This window comes from Dipodomys spectabilis, unplaced genomic scaffold, assembly GCF_019054845.1.
Source record: "Dipodomys spectabilis isolate Male_0828 unplaced genomic scaffold, ASM1905484v1 ptg000295l, whole genome shotgun sequence".
Taxonomy (NCBI): Eukaryota; Metazoa; Chordata; class Mammalia; order Rodentia; family Heteromyidae; genus Dipodomys; species Dipodomys spectabilis.
Window position 1 is genome coordinate 5,085,671 of NW_024870972.1, and position 21,898 is coordinate 5,107,568.

The following is a 21,898-nucleotide window of genomic DNA, read 5'->3' on the forward strand; positions in this document are numbered from 1 at the left end:
TTAATGTAAATTAAATAAATATTAAAAGTAAGGTTCCATTAAGTCCCAATCAGACTGGCAAGCATTAAGAAAATAAGTTACGGGCTGGGAAGGTGGCTCAGTGGTAGAGCGCTTGCCTTGCATGCCTGAGGCCCTGGGTTCGATTCCTCAGCACCACATAAGCAAAAAAAAAAAAAGAAAAGCCGGAAGTGGTGTTGTGGCTCAAGTGGTAGAGCCCTCGCCTTGAGCTGAAGAGCTGAGGGACAGCACTCAGGCCCAGAGTTCAGGCCCCACGACTGGACAAAAAAAAAAAAAAAAGAAAAGAAGTTACAACACATGCTGGACAGTATATAGTAAAAGACATCATAAAATAATAATAGTGGAAATGTATGCTAGGGCAACCAGTAAAGATAAGTTACCCAATTTAATATTTAACACATATTGGTCAGTATCTCTTGCAGTTAGTATATAGTGGTATACTTAAGTCACTTCATCTAAACTGACTGGTAAGACAACCTTGACAAGAATTGATGAACTGTATTTATGTCATGTTTCTATTTTTGTGGTCTTATATCACACCGTTCAGAACATAATCACTCTTGAAAATAAAACTTGAGTCTGATTATATAAAGCTATAGATCAAGATTCCAAATAAATATATTTCCTCTTATATGTGGAACTAGAGAGATAAATATATGATACAAATATAAAAAGACTATTTGAGGGTGGTTAATACAAGGAAAGAGGAAGGAGACAGTGTTGAAAACACATATGAACAAAGTATACTATATCTAAGTATACAAATGAAGCCAATTAAAATTGTAAACAGAAAGCTGAACATGACATAGGAAAGAGTAATAAAGTGGTTAAACAGCAATGATATGTTCTATGTATGCATAAAGACAGTACAACAAAAACATAGTGTACTGCTAATACATACCAATTAAAGAAAATGATAGAAGATTATAGAAAATATGATCTTATTAGTTATCGGTAGATAAATGATATTTAAAATACTCATTTAATATTGTACTTATGTATATGAGGTTTTTCTTTTCTCCATGTTCTAATTTTGAAAATATAATTCTATAATTAGTATCATTCTAAAGAATCACATTCCCAAGAGATACTCAATTTATTTCCAAGATTTTTATTTTTTTCAGTCACAGAATTGGTAATTTTACCCAAGACACAGTTTCAGAAGGTGAATGTTTGTAAAGTCCAAAGATATTGTCCCTACCCAACATGGATATCATCATGTGTACACATCAAAAGGCAAAACTGAAAGAAAATCTGGTCTAAGGGATTTTGCACATAAGTCATCTCACCCTTTAGGAGGTAATTCTTGAATATTTTCATGTCTGTTTTAAGAATGTCCACTAGGTGTGGGGTTGAGATATTTAGATATTTTCAGAAGAAACAATGAGTTTTTTTTACAGATTTAATTTATTCCCTCTTTTTTAATTTTTTTATTTTTTAATCATTTTTTCTGGATTGGTTCCATATCTTAGCTATGGTAAATAATGCTGCAATAAACATAGTTGCGCTGGTACCTTTAGGATGGTCATGTTTGTGATCATTTGGGTAAATGCCCAAAAGTGGGATTACTGGGTCATAGGGAGCTCTATGTGGAGTCTTTTGAGGAACCTCCATACTACTTTCCAAAGTGGTTGAACAAGTTTACACTCCAATCAAGAATTCAGTAAGGTTCCCTTCTGTCCACATCCACTCCAGCATCTGTTGTTATTAGAGTTCTTGATTATAGCCATTCTAATTGGGTGAGGTCGTATCTCAATGTTGTTTTGATTTACATTTCTTTTATGGCTAGGAAGATTGAGCATTTCTTCATGTGTCTATTGGCCATCCTTCTTTTCTCTTCAGAGAAGTTTCTCTTTAAGACTTTAGCCCACTTATTTATCGGGCAGTTGTTTCTTTGAAGATTTGATGTTGGGGGATTTAATTTTTTGAGTTCCAGGTATATTTTAGATATGAGACCCTTGTCCATTGTATGACTAGTGAAGATCTTCTCCCAATCCTTGGGCTTTCTATTGATCTCGCTAGCTACGTCCTTTGCCATGTAGAAGCTCTGCAATTTCATGCTATCCCATTTGTCCAACCTTTCTTTGATTTGCTGTGTTTCTGAGTCTCTTTTAAGAAAATTTGGCCTGTGCCAAGGAGACCTAGGGTTTCTTCTGCTCCATCCTGTAATGTTTTCAGGGTGTCTGCTTTGACTTGGAGGTCTTTGATCCATTTGGAGTTGATTCTGGTGCAGGGTGATATGGAAGGATCTAGCTTTAGTTTTCTGCAAGCGATTAAACAATTTTGCCAGCACTGAAGAGGCTGTCTTTCTTCCATTCTATTTTTTTTAGCTCTCTTATCAAAGATTAGATGGCTATAGCTCTGTGGTTTCATTTCTGGGTTTTCAATTCTATTCCATTGGTCCTGAGATCTGTTCTTTTGCCAGTACCAAGCTGTTTTGATTACTATGGCTTTGTAGGAGAGTTTGAAATTTGGTATTGATATTCCTCCAGCACCATTCTTTCTATTAAGGATCGTTTTTGCTATTGGGGTCTTTTGTTGTTCCATATGAATTTTTGAATTGCCTCTTCTATTTCCTTGAAGAATGAGGTTGGAATATTGATAGGTATCGCATTGAATTTGTAGATAGCCTTGAGAAGTATTGCCATTTTCACGATGTTGATCCTTCCAATCCAGGAGCATGGGAGGTTTTTCCACTCTAAGTTCTGTTTTGATTTCCTTTTTCTTGCTGTTCTTTTTCAAGGAGGTTCAGATGTTTCATTAAATTGTTGGTTTCAGATTCTCCAATTTGTTGACGTAGGAACTCAGAGCTATAAACTTGCCTCTGAGTACTGCCTTTGCTGTGTCCCAGAGGAGCTGGTAAATTGTGTGTTCATTTTGATGAATATCATGAACATTTGAATTTCCTTTCTAATCTCTTCCGTTACCCACTGGTGATTCAACAGTGTGTTGTTTAGCCTCCATGTGTTACAAGGTTTTCTTTGGTGGCTTTTGGTGTTGAGTTCTACTTTTATTCCATTGTGAGAATGCAGGGCATAACTTCAATGTTTCTAAATTTGGACAGGTTTGCTTTGTGACCTAAAATGTGGTCTATTTTGGAAAATGTTCCATGTGCTGCTAAGAAAAACATGTATTCTGATGGGACTGGGAGAAATATTCGGTAGATTCCTGTTAAATCTAGTTGATCTGTACAGTTGTTTAGATTTGTAGTTTCTCTGTTGAGTTTTATCCCCTAGTGGGGATAATGGTGTGTTAAAGTCCCCAACAATTAATGTCTTTGGATTTATGTGAGATTTGAGGGAAAGTATGTTTCTTGGATAAATTTGGGTGCTCCATTGTTTGGTGAATAGATATTTAGAGTTGTAATATCTTCCTGAAGGAGAGATTCCTTAATTAGTATGTAGCGACCTTCTTTATCTCTTCTCACTAATTTTTTTTTTTGTTGTTTTTTTTTTTTTTTTAATTTAATTTAATTTTATTTGTGAACATACTGTACAGAGGAGTTACAGTTACATGGGCAGGATAATGTGTACATTTCTTACCAAGCATTGCAGCCTCCTCCTTTGTTTATCCTTCACATCCCTTCCCAGCCTCCCCCCTCCCCCCCTAATCCCAATCCTTCTCCTTCCTCCCTCCCCCCAGCCCCCCCCCCCCACCAACAGTTTAGTCCATTAATGTTGAGAGTTAGGACTGAGTGATATTTGGGAGTTCCTGACATGTTATCCACCTTCTTGGGGGATGCAAAAGTTGGGATCTTCCTCACCCTGCATCAGAATCAACTCCAAATGGATCAAAGGCCTTGAAGTCAAAGCAGACACCCTGAAAACATTACAAGATGGAATAGGAGAAACCCTAGGTCTCCTTGGCTCAGGCCGAAATTTTCTGAATAGAGACCTGGAAACACAACAAATCAAAGAAAGGTTGGACAAATGGGATTGCATAAAGTTGCAGAGCTTCTGCATGGCAAAGGACATAGCTAACAAGATCAATAGAAAGCCCACGGATTGGGAGAAGATCTTCACTAGCCATACAACAGACAAGGGTCTCATATCTAAAATATACTTGGAACTCAAAAAATTAAACCACCCAACAACAAATCCTCAAAGAAACAACTGCCCAATAAATAAGTGGGCAAAAGACTTAAAGAGAAACTTCTCTGAAGAAGAAAGAAGGATGGCCAATAGACACATGAAGAAATGCTCAACATCCCTAGCCATAAAAGAAATGCAAATCAAAACAACATCGAGATACCACCTCACTCCAGTTAGAATGGCAAAAATCAAGAACTCTAACAACAACAGATGCTGGAGGGGATGTGGACAGAAGGGAACCTTACTTCATTGTTGGTGGGAATGTAAACTTGTTCAACCACTTTGGAAAGCAGTATGGAGGTTCCTCAAAAGACTTCACATAGAGCTCCCCTATGACCCAGCAATCCCACTTTTGGGCATTTACCCAAATGTTTACAAACAAGACCACACTAAAGCTACCAGCACAACTATGTTTATTGCAGCCTTATTTACCATAGCTAAGATATGGAACCAACCCAGATGCCCCTCAGCAGATGACTGGATCAAGAAAATGTGGTATATATACACAATGGAATTCTATGCCTCCATCAGAAAGAATGACATTGCCCCATTTGTTAGGAAATGGAAAAACTTGGAAAAAATTATATTAAGTGAAGTAAGCCAGGCCCAAAGAAACATAGGTCCCATGGTTTCCCTTATTTGCAATATCTAGTATATCTGTGAGTCAAGCGGAAAAGGTCAGATAATGTGATGTTAAGAGAATGAACCCTTAGATATGTATTTTAATGTTTTTTTTTTCTTTCATGCATGTGTTTCTAACGCATTTATAAGATTACTTCCTTGTTGCTTTGTATGTCCCTCCCCCACAGTATAACCCCTGCTTTCACTATATTTGATGTCAGTATAACTTGTGGAGGAGATGGGGAAAAACAAGTCGTTTAAGGATACAGGTGGACCTGTTGCAACAATGAGAAGTACAAGTTGTCATGTCCAAAACGAGCTTTACAACGTTGGTGCGGGGGTGGGAGGGGTGGGGGGGATTGGAAGGTTTGGGATTGGAATTGGGATTGGAAGGGGGAAGGCTGGAAAGGGATGTGAAGGGTAAACAAAGGAGGAGGCTGCAATGCTTGTTAAGAAATGTATGCATTATCCTGCCCATGTAATTGTAACCCCTCTGTACAGTATGTTCACAAATAAAATAAAATAAAATTTAAAAATAAAAGTTGGGTTCTTCCTATATTTCTTGGATTCTGTGTTTGGGTGTGGTTTCTTGGCCTTTATTGTGGTCTTGTTGGTTTTCTATGTGTAGTACATTTTTTTTTTTTTTGTCGGCCATGGGGCTTGAACTCTGGGCCTGGGCACTGTCCCTCAGCTCTTCAGCTCAAAGCGAGCGCTCTACCACTTGAGCTACAGTGCCACTTCCGGTTTTCTGGTGGTTTATTGGAGATAGGAGTCTCACGATCTCTCCTGCCCGGGCTGGCTTTGAACCGTGATCCTCAGATCTCAGCCTCCTGAGTAGCTAGGATTACAAGCGTGAGCCACCAGCACCCGGCTCTGTGTAGACCATTTTTAAGTAGCTTTTTTAGGGCTGGATTGGTGGAGATATAGTTTCAGTTTTTCTTTGCTATGGAAGATTTTCATCTGACCTCCTGTTATGAGGAGAGTTTAGCTGGGTACAGCATTCTTGGTTGATAGTTGCTTGTCTTTAAGGCATGACATACATTATTCCACACTCTTCTTACTTTGTCTCTGCTGAGAAATCTGAGGATATTCTAATTGGTTTCCCTTTATATGTCATTGATCTTTTCTCCTTGACACCTTTAAGAATCTTTTTTATCTGAATTTATCCTGTGTGGATTCTAATGTGGTAGGATGTCCTTTTCTGGTCTATTTTGTGTTCTAAAAGCTTCTTGTATATGTATAGGCTTATCTTTTTGCATGTTTGGGAAGTTCTCTGCTAGGATCCTGTTAAATAAATTTCCTAGACCATTAACTTCTGTCTCTAGATGCTCACCTACACCAATTATCCTCAGATTAGGCCTTCTGATGGTGTCTTCCAAATGTTGAATAGATCTATCATATCTTGGATAGTGGTATGTTCTTTCGCTATAATATCTAGGCTATCTTCAGTCCCCAAAATTAGATCTTCTGCATGGTCTAACCTACTGTCAAGAATTTATAATTTGTTTTTATTTCCTTTTCCCCAACTGATTTGTTTAGTAAGGCATCAAAAATGCATTCTTGAAAAGGTCAAAAGCTATGTACATATGACCATATAAGATGATGCTAAGTTAAATGAACCCCAAGACAGGGACACAAGTGGTTTTTTCTTTCTTGCTATCGTTTCTAACATATTTATAATGTACCATGTGATTTTTTTTTGTTTCTTTGTATGTTCCTCCCCCATGGTATAACCTCTGTTTTCACTGTATTTGTATTTGTATTTGCACTGTATTTGCATCTTGTATATACACTTCTCTAATTTGGGGAGGAGAAGGGAAAAACCAAAATGCTTAAATAGGGATACAGTTGACCCATTGTAACAATGAGATGTACAAGATACTATGTTGAAAATGAACTTTACAATTTTAGTAGGGAAGTGGGTGGGGGTAGGGGGTGGAGGTAGTTGTGGAAGTGGGAGGGAAGGGATGGTAGGAGAAAAACAAAGGAGGAGGTAACAATGCTTGATAGGAAATGTACTCATTACCTTGTTCATGTAACTATAACACCTCTGTACACTATTTTTACAATAAAAATGTATTAAAATACATTCTTGAATTTTCTGAGTTCTCGTCACATGCATATAAGTATGTGCTTTGTTAAGTGTGTTAGCTTTATGGTGGTAACCATTTCAAAATATTTAATATGAAAATATTATCTAATATTCCTTCAAAATATATAATTTTCTGTGTAGAATTGACTTAGCTAAGGATTAAATATTTTGAAAATTGTATCCATGCTTCCATAAACTTATTTTTGGAGAGTTATGCATTTTAGAAATGTGTTCAACAGATTCTTAGTCGAAGGTATAATAAAATGCGCATTTTAAAAATAGGAAATTCACTAATTGTTGTCACAGTCATGAAATACCACTAAAAATTCTCAACATTTAGAGAAGCCAAATTTCCTGGTACAAGTCATACATTAGTAAGATTATTTGTGATCTTTCATTTCATGAAAGTGACTGTAGTTTTCAATTATATCAAATCAATATTAAGTTACTGACTTTTTACATTCTCATGAGAAATAGAAATTTTACATAAGTGGGCTGGGAAGGTGGCTCAGTGGTAGAGCGCTTGCCTTGCATGCATGAGGCCCTGGGTTCGATTCCTCAGCACCACATAAGCAAAAAGAAAAAAGCCGGAAGTGGCGCTGTGGCTCAAGTGGTAGAGTGCTAGCCTTGAACTGAAGAGCTGAGGGACAGCGCCCAGGCCCAGAGTTCAAGCCCCATGACCGGACCCAAAAAAAATTTTTTTTACATAAGTGCTAGTCAAAAAGAGTTTAGCATAATGAAACTGTAATATTGACTATGAGTAAATAAGGATGGCATAAAATTTTATTTGTAATGTTTAAGTTTACATTCCTTATATATTTATGTTGAATAATAAAATGTTAGAAAGGAAAACATTAACATTGTTTCTTTTCTTCATGATATTTATCAAAGGGCTTTTCATCTGAGCAGCCTTTCATCTGAACAGCACAAATTGGTCTCTGTAGGAAACTTAGTCATAGGATTTGGCTTTGGACCTCAACACAGATTCAGTCCTCCTTAGTAGGGGACATGATTTGTCCTGTTGTTGCTATGTTTTATTAATTGACTTTGTCTCCATTCAAATGGAAGTTGTCCTGGATCCTATTTGCATTTGTCACTCACATAGTTTCTGTATTATACCACACCAGTGTACTATATCATGTCATAGTCCTTTCATCCTTGACTCTTTCAAACATATTTACCTGCACCTTCACCTGGTCATGACCTATAGAACTAGCTGTTGGTGGCCATCACACTTGTATTGCTCAATGAACACACAATGCACAAGGCTGTCTTCAGAATCACCTCTCTTATCCAGGAATCCAACATTACCTGTCAGAAGTATTTCTGCTCAGCACTGTAAGGGACTTCACATCTCTCACACTGTCCACTATCACAACTCAGACATTCTACCTCACTAGGTGTGGAACCTCTTTTCCAGTGATTGAACCAACAGGCTTGCATAGCTCCTTCATGTCTTTGCCAAGAGGCTAAATCCAGTGCCTTAGGAGGGGCCTCCAGTACATAAACTTCCTGTCCCTTCTCTATTTCTGCCCTTAGTTGTGTACTTTCTGCACATAATCCCAAGCAAACCCTCTGGCTCCACTTCATGTCTTAGCTGAATTTGTACCTTCTGCTCACACAGTAGGCATAGAACTTGCCTGACTCAAGTATCTTGCAAATCAGTCCTTGTCCAGCGGCCTCCAAATGATGAGAGGGCAAGTCTCTGGGAGTGAAGGAAATGTAGGAATTGATCCCAGTCAATAAGAGCCACTTCTGCAGTCTCAGACCCAACAGAATTACTGAATCAAGATTTTCAGGCATTTGTATCCAGGTGTCCTCATTTTGTAACTCAGAATTTTATTAGTACTGAATCAGGGCCCTGACACTAGCATTCAAATATGCTCATGGGTGCTAGCCTTGGACAAATAGGCTCAGGGACAATGCCTAGGCCTTGAGTTTAAGACCCAAAACTAAACAACAACAACAAACTTTTCATGGGCAATAACTCTTCTAATCTCTGTTACTCCCAAGATGAAGTTGTGGGTTGCAGTCCTCCTCATCCTCTGTCTGAAAAGATGTAATGTTTCTTATTTTTACTGTAAAGAAGTTGAAAGTATATCAGTCTGATATATTGACTATGCAAGATAATTGTGCCTGAAGAAAACAGGTGGAAAATGTTCTTTGTAGCTTCTTTTCCATTTTTCAAAATCAAAGCCTTCTCATGGAAATACTTCCTAATTCTAGAACATAAAACTTGCCTTCAAATTGCCTGAAGTGACAGGATTTTATAAATCAAATGGGAAAAATTTGTATTTTCCATTTCTGTCCTTATGCCTTATGCAATCTTTAGGCATATTAACATAGGTAGGACCACCATCCTGTCCGTAAGAAGCAGAGTGTATCCATACCTAGGTGGGGGTATCTGGTACTCATCAAAATAGTGGGTGATAGAAAAAGCTAAAGTTCTGATTTTTGGCTAGTTGAAAGGTCGACAAGCTTTAGCTTCAGAAAACCATGCTTATCAACCATTTCTTTACAATCTCTTGGCTTAATTACTTTTGAAATGTATGACAGAAATGACTCCATTTGGAATCTGACAACATCCCCTGTCTCAATGCTTATTTCCATACTATTAGAATCTGAATGGTTCTTCATCACTGGAATAAGCTTTGTCCCTAGAGGCCTTTTTTGTTGCCTGGATGTGATGTCCCAGTAGTTCTTATCCGAAGTTGGAGTGAAATGACAGTTTAGAAGGGACTCGGTGCTAAAAAGACATCTTATGATCTAATTGGGAGAAAAACAATTTAGAAGGAATGTCTCTTATACTAGTCTTGAAGTCTATTAGGGTAGTTTTCTTTAAATACTTTTTTTATTGTAAAAATACTACAGAGGGGTTACAGTTACATGAATAAGGTAATGAGTACATTTCCTATCAAGCAGTGTTGACTCCTTCTTTGTTTTTCCTCTACCATCCGTTCCTTTCCACCTCCACAATTACTCCCCCCCCCCACCATGGCTCCCCGCTGGGTGAAGTTGTAAAGTTCATTTTCAACATAGTGTCTTGTACATCTCATTGTTACAATGGCTCAACCTGTATCCTTATTTAAGCATTATTTTCCCTTCCCCTACCCAGATCAGAAAAGTGTATATACAAGATGTAGGTCACTGGAATCAAATACAGTGAAAACAGGGATTATACCATGGGGGAGGAACATACCAAAGAAACAACAACAACAAAAAAAAGTACATTTTAAATACATTAAAAACAATAGCAAGAAAGAAAAGACCCTTTGTGTCCCTGTCTTGGGGTTCATTTCCCTTAACATCATCTTATATGGTCATACGTACATACATTAAAAACAATAGCAAGAAAGAAAAGACCCTTTGTGTCCCTGTCTTGGGGTTCATTTCCCTTAACATCATCTTATATGGTCATACGTACATAGCTTTTGACTTTTTCTGCTTGTCCTAGACATACTTTTTTATTGCAAATAAGGGAAACCATGGGACCTATGTTTCTTTGGGCCTGACTTACTTCACTTAATATAATTCTTTCTAAGTCTTTCCCTTTCCTAACAAATGGGGCAATGTCCTTCCTGATGGAGGCATAGAATTCCATTGTGTGTGTGTGTGTGTGTGTGTGTGTGTATCACACACATTTTCTTGATCCATTCATCTACTGAGAGGCATCTGGATTGGTTCTACATCTTAACTATGGTAATAATGCTGTGATAAACATAGTTGTGCTGGTAGCTTTAGTATAGCTTTGTTTGTGATCGTTTGGGTAAATGCCCCAAAGTGGGATTGCTGGGTCATAGGGGAGCTCTAGCTGGAGTCTTCTTTTTTTTTGGCGCGGGGGAGGGTCCGGTCGTGAGGCCTGAACTCTGAGCCTGGGCGCTGTCCCTCAGCTCTTCAGCTCAAGGCTAGCACTCTACCACTTGAGCCACAGCACCACTTCCAGCTTTTTTCTTTTTGCTTATGTGGTGCTGAGGAATCGAACCCAGGGCCTCATGCATGCAAGGCAAGCGCTCTACCACTGAGCCACCTTCCCAGCCCTATGTGGAGTCTTTTGAGGAACTTCCATACTGCTTTCCAAAGTGGTTGAACAAGTTTACATTCCCACCAACAATGCAGTAGAGTTCTTGAGGGTTAATTTCAAACCCTGCTACTTTACCAAAGTTTCAAATCACCTTGAGTAATTTGGGAGTGGAGTCCATGAGATTCTTTAAATACAGGATCATGTTATCTGCAAAGAGGGAGAGTTTTTAAGGTGGTTTTTTTATCTCCCTGTTGTTACAGTTAAGAATACATGTTGGGGAAGGGGAAGGTTAATGAAACACATTATAAGCCTACATGGAAAGTAACAATGAATCCTTTCCTCCTATATATGTAAGTTAATAAAAGTAAATAAATGCATAGAAATTTAAGAAGCAAGGTTCATTAACCTCTTTAACTCAGAAGGTAGTAGATTTATAAAGAATTTTCCTTTGAAGGGTAAACAAAAGAGGAGGCTGCAATGCTTGGTAAGAAATGTATGCATTATCCTGCCCATGTAATTGTAACCCCTCTGTACAGTATGTTCTCAAATAAAATTAAATTAAATTAAAAAAAAAAAAGAATTTTCCTTATTCCTGCATACAAGGCTTATATTAACTTGGGGAACAGAAATTCATTAAACATACAAGAGAGCAAGCAATATTTAGCACATCACTCTACAATTTTTTTTCTCAGACATACAGGGCACAAAGTATGTTAGAATCACTTTAAATAATAGTTGTTTGTTCACCGTGTTACAAGATACAATTATTTTGTTTAAGTAAAAAAACTCTTCCTTAAAATCAGTTGCTTAAGAAAATATTTATTAATGGCAGAACAGTGTTCTTCAGATAGCCTCATTAGTATAGAAAAATAGAATGAGGTGTTAATTAAAATATCATTTTGATAACTCTTGCATTATAGCTTACCACACACAAATATGTTATGATATAGAAAAATAGAATGAGGTGTTAATTAAAATATCATTTTGATAACTCTTGCATTATAGCTTACCACACACAAATATGTTATGATATAGAAAAATAGAATGAGGTGTTAATTAAAATATCATTTTGATAACTCTTGCATTATAGCTTACCACACACAAATATGTTATGAGCTCCTTACACTTTACTGTAAAACTTAGTAACTTTTGGGCTGGGAAGGTGGCTAAGTTGTAGAGTGCTTGCCTTGCATGCATGAGGCCCAGGGTTCGATTCCTCAGCACCACATAAGCAAAAAGAAAAAAGCCGGAAGTGGCACTGTGGCTCAAGTGGTAGAGCGCTATTCTTGAGCTGAAGAGCTGAGGGAGGGACAATGCCCAGGCCCAGAGTTCAGGCCCCACGACTGGACCCAAAAAAAAAAAGAAACAAAAAAAACTTAGTAACTTTTATTGCAACTTTTTGTTCTATACTATTCTCTGTGGGGGGGGAGGGAGGGGAGCATTTTTGCTCACCACTAACCATATACCACTTGTTCCACAGCTCCACTTCTAGATTGTTTGATAGTTAATTGGACATAAAAGGCCCAAATCCATCCTGCCTAGGCTGCCTTTAAACCGAGATCCTCAGCTCTCAGCCTCCTGAGTTGCTCAGATTACAAACATGAGCCACTGGTGCTCAGTCATCCTTTTGTTTAGGGAAAATCCTTTGGGACAATGCTTACCCTACAAAATCGTTTTATCCAAAAGCATTTCCTTTTACTATCTTAAGAATTTGTATGAAGGGTTTCCATTCTACAGGTCAGTTTGTGAGTACAGTGCATCTTCATCAGTGTCACGCCTTTTATCATTCTCCCTATCTCTCCCAACCACAACAATTCCAATTCACCTTGATCATTTACATTCACTGAATATTGACTTCATTAACCCACCCTTCCTCTCTTTGTCTCACCCTTTCCCCTTGATGTCAGTCCCTTCCCTTACCAAGGCATATTGCAGCTTCCTAGTTGTCATTATGTTAAACTGTTAGTTGTTCAGTGGAGTTGCAGTATTAGAATCCTTCCCTGCACATACAATACTTCATTTTGTGTGTGTGTGTGTGTGTAGGTGTGTGTGTGTAATTTAAGCCTTGCTGTCTTCCTGTGCCTTACTGACTTCACTAAACCTATATTTTTCCAGGTTCACACATTTCCCTGCAAATATGTGTGAAATATGTATTTCCCAAAAGTTCTATTTTCTTTTTTTTATTTTTTTTATTGTGAACATACTGTACAATTACATGGGCAAGATAATGAGTACATTTCTGATCCATTTGTCCATTGGAGGCATCTGGGAAGTTTCTATAACTTGTCTGTGATGAATAGTTTAGCAATGAAATAGGTATGCAAATAACTTTCCTGTACCCTGATTTGTAATTTTTGGATAAATGCCCAAGAGTGGGATATTTGGATCATAATGCAGTTCTAGGTTTAGGGTTTTGTCTTTTGTTTTGTTTTGTTTTGTTTTTTGCCAGTCCTGGAGCTTGAACTCGGGGCCTGGGCACTGTCCCTGAGCTTCTTTTTGCTCAAGGCTAGCACTCCATCACTTGAGCCACAGACCCACTTCCATCTTTTTCTGTTTATGTGGTTCTGAGGAATCGAGCCGAGGGTTTCATGCATGCAAAGCAAGCACTCTACCACTAAGCCACATTCCCAGCCCCTAGGTTTAGTTTTTTGAAAAATCTAAAAACTTCCAGAGAAAGCTTTACCTGTTTAAATTCTCACCAACAATGTAATAGGGTTTCTCTTCTCCTACATCCCCAGAAGCAACTGTTGTTGTTTTTATTTTTCATAATTGCCATTGAGGTGAGACAGAATCTCAGTGATGCTTTGGTTTTCATTTCCTTTGTAGCCAGAGATATTGAGCATTTTTTCACACATTTATTGTCCATTGTTACTTCTGATAACTATTTAGCTTGTTTGCCCATTTACTTATTGGATCAGATAATTTCTTTTTTGAGGGTTTAATTTCTTGCCCTTTCTGTATATTCTCAATATTAAGTCCTTGTCAGCTGTACAGTTAACACAGTTCTTCTATTCCATAGGCTAACATTTAGTTTAGTAAGTGCATCCTTTCTTGTGCAGAAACATTTTAGCTTGATGTAACCCTATGTGTCATTTCTCTCTCTGATTTCCTGAACCCCTGACTTCTACTCAAAAATTTCTCCACTATGTCCATGAATTCAAATATTCCTCCTACTCCTTGTAAGGTAATTTCAAGATTTCAGGTCTTACATTGAGGTTTTTGATACCTTTTGAATTGATAGTAGTAAAAAATGACAGAGGCATTCAGTTCTGCATATGGATATCCAATTTCCCTGGTCTGATTTTTTGAACAGATGATCTTTTTGTCAACTTACATTTTTGTATCCCTTGTCAAGTATTAGATGGCTGTAAGTATATAGGTTACCTCTGGGTGTTCTAGACTGTTCCATTGTTCTCCAGGCCTATTTTTGTGCCATTACCAAGCTGTTTCTGTCACTATAGAGTGATAGCAAAATTGTAAGTCTAGAATTGTGATACTTCCAATACTGCCCCCCACATCTGGCTTGCTTTGGTCATTCTGGGTGTCTTGCGCAGTTTCCTATGAATTTTGGAATATTAATCTTAGAGATAATAGATATTGATCAATGGATCATTTCCACCAGGTAACAACATAGTGTATGTTTGCTTGGACACAAGTGAACATATCAGATCTATCTTGGAAAGGTCTGCATGCACTGAAAGGGAAATGAGCTACTTGGCCCTGTATAGTGTGCTCTATGTAGCTCAGTGAAACCTCTAGGCTGACCATTTCACTATCTGCCAACTCAGAAACTAATTGTGACAATAAAAAAAATTATTTATATTTCTATTTTTAAGTACTTGTATAAAGAAAGTATTAGGTGATGAGAAGAAATGTTCTAAAAATATTGGCTGGGTCTTAACAGCTGTGATAAATGAGTTTGCAAGATAATGTAATAATCTTATTCTATGATTCTCTTGTTTTGGCCTAGTATAGCCAAAGGATTTTCTAAGAAAATTACATAGTTAAATGTGAGAATAAGGAACAGGAGAACCTTAAAGTTACATTGTTAGTGAGCCAATGACTGATTCAGAAGAGAACATGATTATTTAACTTGCTATATGTGTGTATATGCTATGTACACATATAAATGTGTGCCTATCTTTTCTTTTTTTTTGGTTGGTCGTTGGGCTTGAACTCTGGGCCTGGGCGCTGTCCCTCAGCTCTTCAGCTCAAGGCTAGCACTCCACCATTTGAGCAAGGACTCCTTGCTCGAGTGCTAATGTGTCAGAAAAAATCTATTCGTAGTGAGCTGAACTATGCTTTTATTTTTTTTTGTCAGTCGTGGGCTTGAACTCTGGGCCTGAGCGCTGTCCCTCAGTTCTTCAGTTCGAGGCTAGTGCTCCACCATTTGAGCTACAGTGCCACTTCCAGTTTTCTGATGGTTTATTGGAGATAAGAGTTTCATGGAGTTTCCTACACGGGCTGGCTTTGAACCGGGATCCTCAGACCTCAGCCTCCTGAGTAGCTAGGATTACAGGTGTGAGCCACTGGTGCCCAGCTGCTTTTTTGAATGAACTAAATTCCTGTCTTTTTAGTCCCCTTCTTTGTAGAGATCTTCATTTCTTTGGTTTTCAATTCCAAATAATTTAATCTTACAGATAACAAATTCTTTGAGAATTGATCACACAGTAAATGGTTTCCTCATTTGTGTGCCTGTTTTTAAGGGCCTGATATGGGTCTTGTGCCCTGTTGCACAATGGCTCCTCCTTAGATAGGTTTCCTCGGGAGAGACAATGATTGTGCTAAAGATCTGCTAAGTTGAAATGTGTTATGGAGGAGTTTGGGTGGATTCAAATGACTGGAGAAGTTTGTACTGATTTACAAATAGCACTGATTTAACATTTCTAATGAATGAAATGTAATCTGCTTATTCCAAAGCAGTATATATACTTATTCCAAAGTGTATGTATATTATGTGTATATATATATATATATATATATATATATAATGTATATGTATACACACGTCTTTGAAATAATTGCAAATTTTTATGTTAGAACTATAAACTCAACAAAACTAAAAACTAAAAACTCAACAAAAGTAGAAATTGGTAAGGTTGATGTTGCAATTGAGGTAGATTTTAATTTTTCTTACATCACCTTTATCCTCAATTCACACTGAAATTTTCATGATCAGTGAAAGTACTTTTCAAATGCTGCTCAATTTTTGTCATTTCAAAATTATTTCATACATATTAGTATAACATGTAGTTTTTTGAAACAATAGTGTCCATGGCAAACAGTGTGATGGCAGGTCTTCAATGTGAACATTCTGATGACCTCTTACCAACATGATGAGATGATTCAGTCTTGCTTTCCACACTTTCACCAGAGCCAAGAGGTTTATGTGTATGAATAGGTGGAATATTCTCAGAATATTTCTATCTAAAGTCCTGAGAAATGGGAAATCTGTGCTGTTGCTCTGGAGATACATTCATATGGAGCTTCTGAATGTTGCTTTTACATATGGAACTGCTCAGTGTTCATCTATATTCCTCACCTTTTTAAAAATTCTGCAACATCTTCACATATTTTTAAATGTTACCAAATTCCTTTAAACTACTCAATTTTCATTAGAAATTTTGCTATGAAACTTTATATTTCCCTAATTTAAAATATTCTAGTTTTTCTAATGTTTTTGTAAAACATCTTGGAAGAGAGAAAATAAGAGACCACACCTTCACTGCCTTCATCAGATGAGGGGACTTGGGATCTGAAATAGAACAATGACAGATGTGGCACAAGGAATGCCAAGCTTGACCTTAAAAGCCAAAGGAGACTAACATGCCATGAGCTTAAAGCTAACTACTGGCAAAAACAAAAGAAAAAGGTAAATATAGTAATAGAGTTTCATGAAACAAATCATCTTCTTCTTATGTCCAAATAAAGAATACTAGAAATGGAAATCCAGACATTTTAGGTAGGTTTTCAGGGTATAGTGGCTGTGAGAATACTGTTAACCCCTGGTATTAGGGCGCTACAGAAGTGCTCACAAGTAGTGTCATCAGGACAGTGGAGTGGACACTGGGTGATGGAGGGAAAATGGCTTGGGTGGTCCTCAGTGAGTGGTTTGTGTGAGTTAGGGATTGGAGCAGTGACTGGGAATCTTGTCCTGAAGCACTTAGTGAGGCTAAGGCTGACTGAGACCCATGTTTGGTAAGTATGACCTGACCAGGAGAGTACATGATCTCAGTTGACTTTGTTGCCTTGCTCACTCTGTGGCTCAGATCAGTACTCAGCAAAAAGTTGTCACCATCCTCCAAGAATCAGTTCAGTAGGACACAAGGCCAAGTGGTTCAGGATGTTCTGAACTCTGAGCCATCTAAGGAGCCAAGTAGAACACTGGTCACGGCGGTGGGGGGGGGGGAGTGTCACCTACAGATCATGAAGGCTCTGGAGAGGCCTTGGTCAATGAAAAGATACTGAGAGAAGATTATACAAATGTGCTCTTCCTCTTGTCCTTCAGAGAAATTCTATTTAGAAAATATCCTATTTTTGGTCAAAAACTGAAATGTAAGGCAGTAGGAATGGGTTCATGAGCTTTCCCCTGGCTCAGGCTATCTCCTAGAGCATCAGTCTTCCCAGCATCCCTTTGTTGCAGAAGTATTTAAGAAAGGGATTAAGAAAAAAAGAAAAAAAGGATTAAGACTTGCTCTTGAATCTAGATTCCATGACATCATGCAGGGGAATCAAGAGTTGAGGGAGCTCTGTCTCCAGCACCCAATTAGACTCTTTTCTCATTACCATCACTCAGCAGTGTTGGGAATCTGAGAAAGTGTTCCAAAAAAATCCCTAACTTTCCATTCTTGCTCTGTACTTCCCTCAAGACTGGACTGAGATCACAGGAAACAGCAGATTTTATCTGAGCTACAAATTATTTAACCACATAAAGGAAATAGAATTGAGGTGCAACTTTCTTTCCCCATGGTTTGCCAATTTGAAGAACATAGGTAACATTTCTACAACTCCAAATATGGAACTTTGGCAGAGTAATCTATATATTGCATAGATTCCACATTCAATTAGAAACCAAGGATATCAGGCTACAGCCAGTGATTTCTGTCCCCATCTTCTGTCTGATCTGTTCTTCCTATGTGAACTCCTTTTACTGAAGGCATTTGCCCACATAATCACTCTTGGATGTTTAAGCACATGACACAATGGAAAATCCTCAAAAGCCCATGCTGAGTCAGACCAATTTGATTAAAGGACAAAATCTTGAACAGAGGATCCTGAAAATATGGACCAATCTCTCCATACCTCTGGAAACAAATATTCTACTCTCAACTGTGAGAAGTTGGTTCTATTTTTGTTAGCTTCCATTTTTGTGTGAGATTGCTCAGTGTCTTTCTCTGCGTGGTTCTTTCATTTAATACATTACCTCCCATAGCCCTTTATGAGATTACAAACGACAGCCTTCTTTTTTTTTTTTTTTTGGTCGGTCATGGGGCTTGAACTCTGGGCCTGGGTGCTGTCCCTCAGCTCTTCAGCTCAAGGCGAGTGCTCTACCACTTGAGCTACAGTGCCACTTCCGGTTTTCTGATGGTTTATTGGAGATAGGAGTCTCACGGTCTCTCCTGCCCGGGCTGGCTTTGAACCGCGATTCTAAGATCTCAGCCTCCTGAGTAGCTAGTATTACAGGTGTGAGCCACCAGCGCCCGGCTGACAGCCTTCTTTTCATCACAAAGAAATGTAAGCTTTCCAGGTGTTGGATATGCAACCATTGCTCAATGAAACACGGAACAACACACTGTATAATCAAATGAAATGTTTGATTGGGAAAAAGTTATTACTAATTGTCACATGGTCACCTATTCTATTCTCCACCTCTGTGAGTTGTCTCTATTTTTCTTTTTTTTTTTTCTTTTTTTGGTCAGTCATGGGGCTTGAACTCTGGGCCTGGGTGCTTTCCCGGCGCTCTTCAGCTCAAGTCGAGCGCTCTACCACTTAAGCCACAGCACCACTTCCTTGTCTCTATTTTTCTTAATTTCCTTTTTTGTGTTGAGATTGCTCAGTATCTTTCTATACCTGGTTATTTGACTTAATATACTATCTTCCATAGCCCTCCCTGAGATTACAAATGACAGTATTCTTCTCATCACAAAGAAATACATGTGTTCTTGGTGTTGGATATGAAACACTGCAGAATGAAATCATAGTACATAGTATTATGCTTCAATATATTGTATGACTATACCTAGGGAGAATTACGTGATTAGGATGACTTTTTACCTGAATTTTACCCTACCGAATATCTAACACAGTCCTACCTCTGTCTCTCTCATCCCTTGGATTTCGGCAACCACCTTCTAACAAGCTTCTGGTTCCTCATTTTTGCCATGTTTCCAATTATTTCCTTACTACCAGAATTGAGTTTAATAAAACCATGTCTTCATTGTATTTTGGTACAATTATCTGAATGGAGCTTGAGAAAGAAATTGGAGTGATGATAGACTCATCCTCAGAACTCCACTTTCAGCCTCCAGAAAAGTGAAAAAACATAAGCTCTTCATATTATCCACGCTGGTTTATTATAACAACTCACTCAACAGAACAACAGAATGAACTAAGGGTGAATCAATCACAAGTGACTCATTACCAGTGATGAATTCAATATAAAGGAAGCACTGAAGTTATTTTGGGGTTACTCATCCAAAACCAAATGGTTTAGACTCTTGTCTTTATTTACCAACCAAAGAAACCAGAAATGAAGCTGTGACTCAAATAGTAGAGCATTAGCCTTGAGCAAAAATGCTTAAGGACAGTGCCTAGGCTCTGAGCTCAAGCTACAGGACTTGTACCCATACCAAAAGCAAATATATCCCCAAATGTGTGCCTTTCCATGTTTTCTGAATGTTTCATGTACTTGAGGACAAAAGGTGAAGAGAAAAATTTCACAACTGTGCACATTTTGTAATAAACAGTGGCATCTTCCATCAGATCTTCTATTCAAACACTGAACTGGAAATAGTAAGTCACTTGTGTTATAACGCATTGAGCGCACATACAGTGGGATACTTTAGTAGAGCAGTGGAGAAATCAAAGCTCTTATGTCCTTGTCTGAAATCATAACAGTCTTTTCCCATCTATGACTCCCCAAACCACCTTGGAGGATGATCTGAGTCCAATCTCAAAGGGCCAGAGTTCTTATTTCTGACTTTATAAAATCACCTTGACAAATTATTCTGTATTATAAAAGACACAAGTCAACAACTTCACTCTCTTAATTACTTCTCAAGCCTGGAAGAAATTAACACCCATCACTTGTGTCCAAATCTTTTGAATAACATTCAAGGACACCATCCACACTCATCACAATAAGAGGATGAGAAATGTTGGCTCAGCGAGTTCCCAATAGGAAATAATGGTTTTGGGCTGGGAAGTTGGCTCAGTGGTAGAGAGCTTGCCTTGCATGCCTGCGGCCCTGAGTTCGATTCCTCAGCATCACATAAGAAAAAAGAAAAAAGCCGAAGTGGCGCTGTGGCTCAAGTGGTAGAGCACTAGCCTTGAGCTGAAGACACGAGGGACAGTGCCCAGGCCCAGAGTTCAGGCCCCACAACCAGACCCCCCCCCAAAAAAAGGAAAGAATGGTTTCCCATTACACCTAGCTTACTTCTGCCATGAAGAGCTTCTCTGTATAATTTGCAGCAGTTCCTGAAAAGTATTTTCCTGCATTGGGTTTCTTTGCTGTGAGTGCTGATGCTTACTAAAGCCTGAATTCTGCTTGAAAGATTTCCTCTAATGTTTACATTTACCAGGTCTCTGATACCCGTAGAGATAAGACTTCCAGCTAAATGTTTTTCTACATTTATTATGCTGAGAATTTCTCTCATTTATTTATATGTTCTCAGATGCACTGAGGACTGACACCTGCTTAAAAGTCATTGCACATTTGGTGTATTCACTAGTTTTCTTTTCTCCTGTGTGATTCAGTTCTCTGATGAACACTGAGGTATGCTTTCCAGGTGAAGGCATACCTTTCCACATTTATAACATTCATAAGATTTCTCTTCTGTGTGTTCTATTAACACCAACCCATGCCTTTTTGGTGAAGAATTTTCCACGTTTGTTATGTTCATGTGGTTTCTCTCCTGTGTATGTTCTCTAATGCAAATTGAGGTGTGACTTCTTGATAATTTTTTCCACATTTGTTTTATTCATGAGATTTCTCTCCTATGTGTGTTCAATGATGAGCCATAAGCTGTGCCTTCTGGGTGAAAGACTGCACATATGCTCCATTCATAAGGTTTCTCTCCTGAGTGGGTTCTCTGATGCAAACTGAGTTTTCTTCCAGGTGAACAACTTTCCATTTATTTTATTCATAAAATTTTTCATGAGTGTGAATTCTCTTATTCTTGTTGAGATGTGAACTCTGGATGAAAGACTTTCCACATTTGTTACATTCATAAGGTTTCTCACCTGTGTGAATTCTCTTATGCCTACTGAGGTGTGAACTTCACTTGAAGGTCTTTCCACATTTGTTGCATTCATAAGGTTTCTCTCCTGTGTGTGTTCTCTGATGCAAAGTGAGGGTTGATTTGTGCCTCAAAGTCTTTCCACATTTGTTACATTCATAAAGTTTCTCTCCTGTGTGTGTTCTCTGATGCAAAGTGAAAGAAGACTTCTGCCTGAAAGATCTATATTTGTTACATTCATAAAGTTCCTCACCTGTGTGAATTATCTTATGCTTGCTGAGGTGTGAACTCTGGGTGAAGGTTTTTCCACATTTGTTACATTCATAAGGTTTCTCACCAGTGTGAATTCTGTTATGCGTGCCAAAGTGTGAACTCAACTTGAAGGTCTTTCCACATTTGTTGCATTCATAAGTTTTCTCTCCTGTATGTGTTCTTTGGTGCAAAGTGAGGTGTGACTTCCCTCTGAAAGCCTTACCACATTTATTGCATTCATAAGGTTTCTCTCCAGTGTGATTTCTCTCATGCAAAGTGAGGTCTGACTTTGGTCTGAAAGTCTTTCCACATTTGTTACATTCAAAAGGTTTCTCACCTGTGTGAA

General features: G+C 38.2%; 1 long non-coding RNA gene across 1 annotated transcript; it reads left to right on the forward strand.

Annotated features, from left to right (window-relative positions):
- The first annotated feature begins 583 nt into the window (after positions 1-583).
- Positions 584-21,343, forward strand: LOC122126970. The gene is made up of 4 exons (XR_006151052.1): positions 584-595; positions 13,914-13,919; positions 19,757-19,764; positions 21,269-21,343. It is a non-coding gene; the product is annotated as an uncharacterized LOC122126970 (long non-coding RNA).
- The last annotated feature ends 555 nt before the right edge of the window (positions 21,344-21,898 follow it).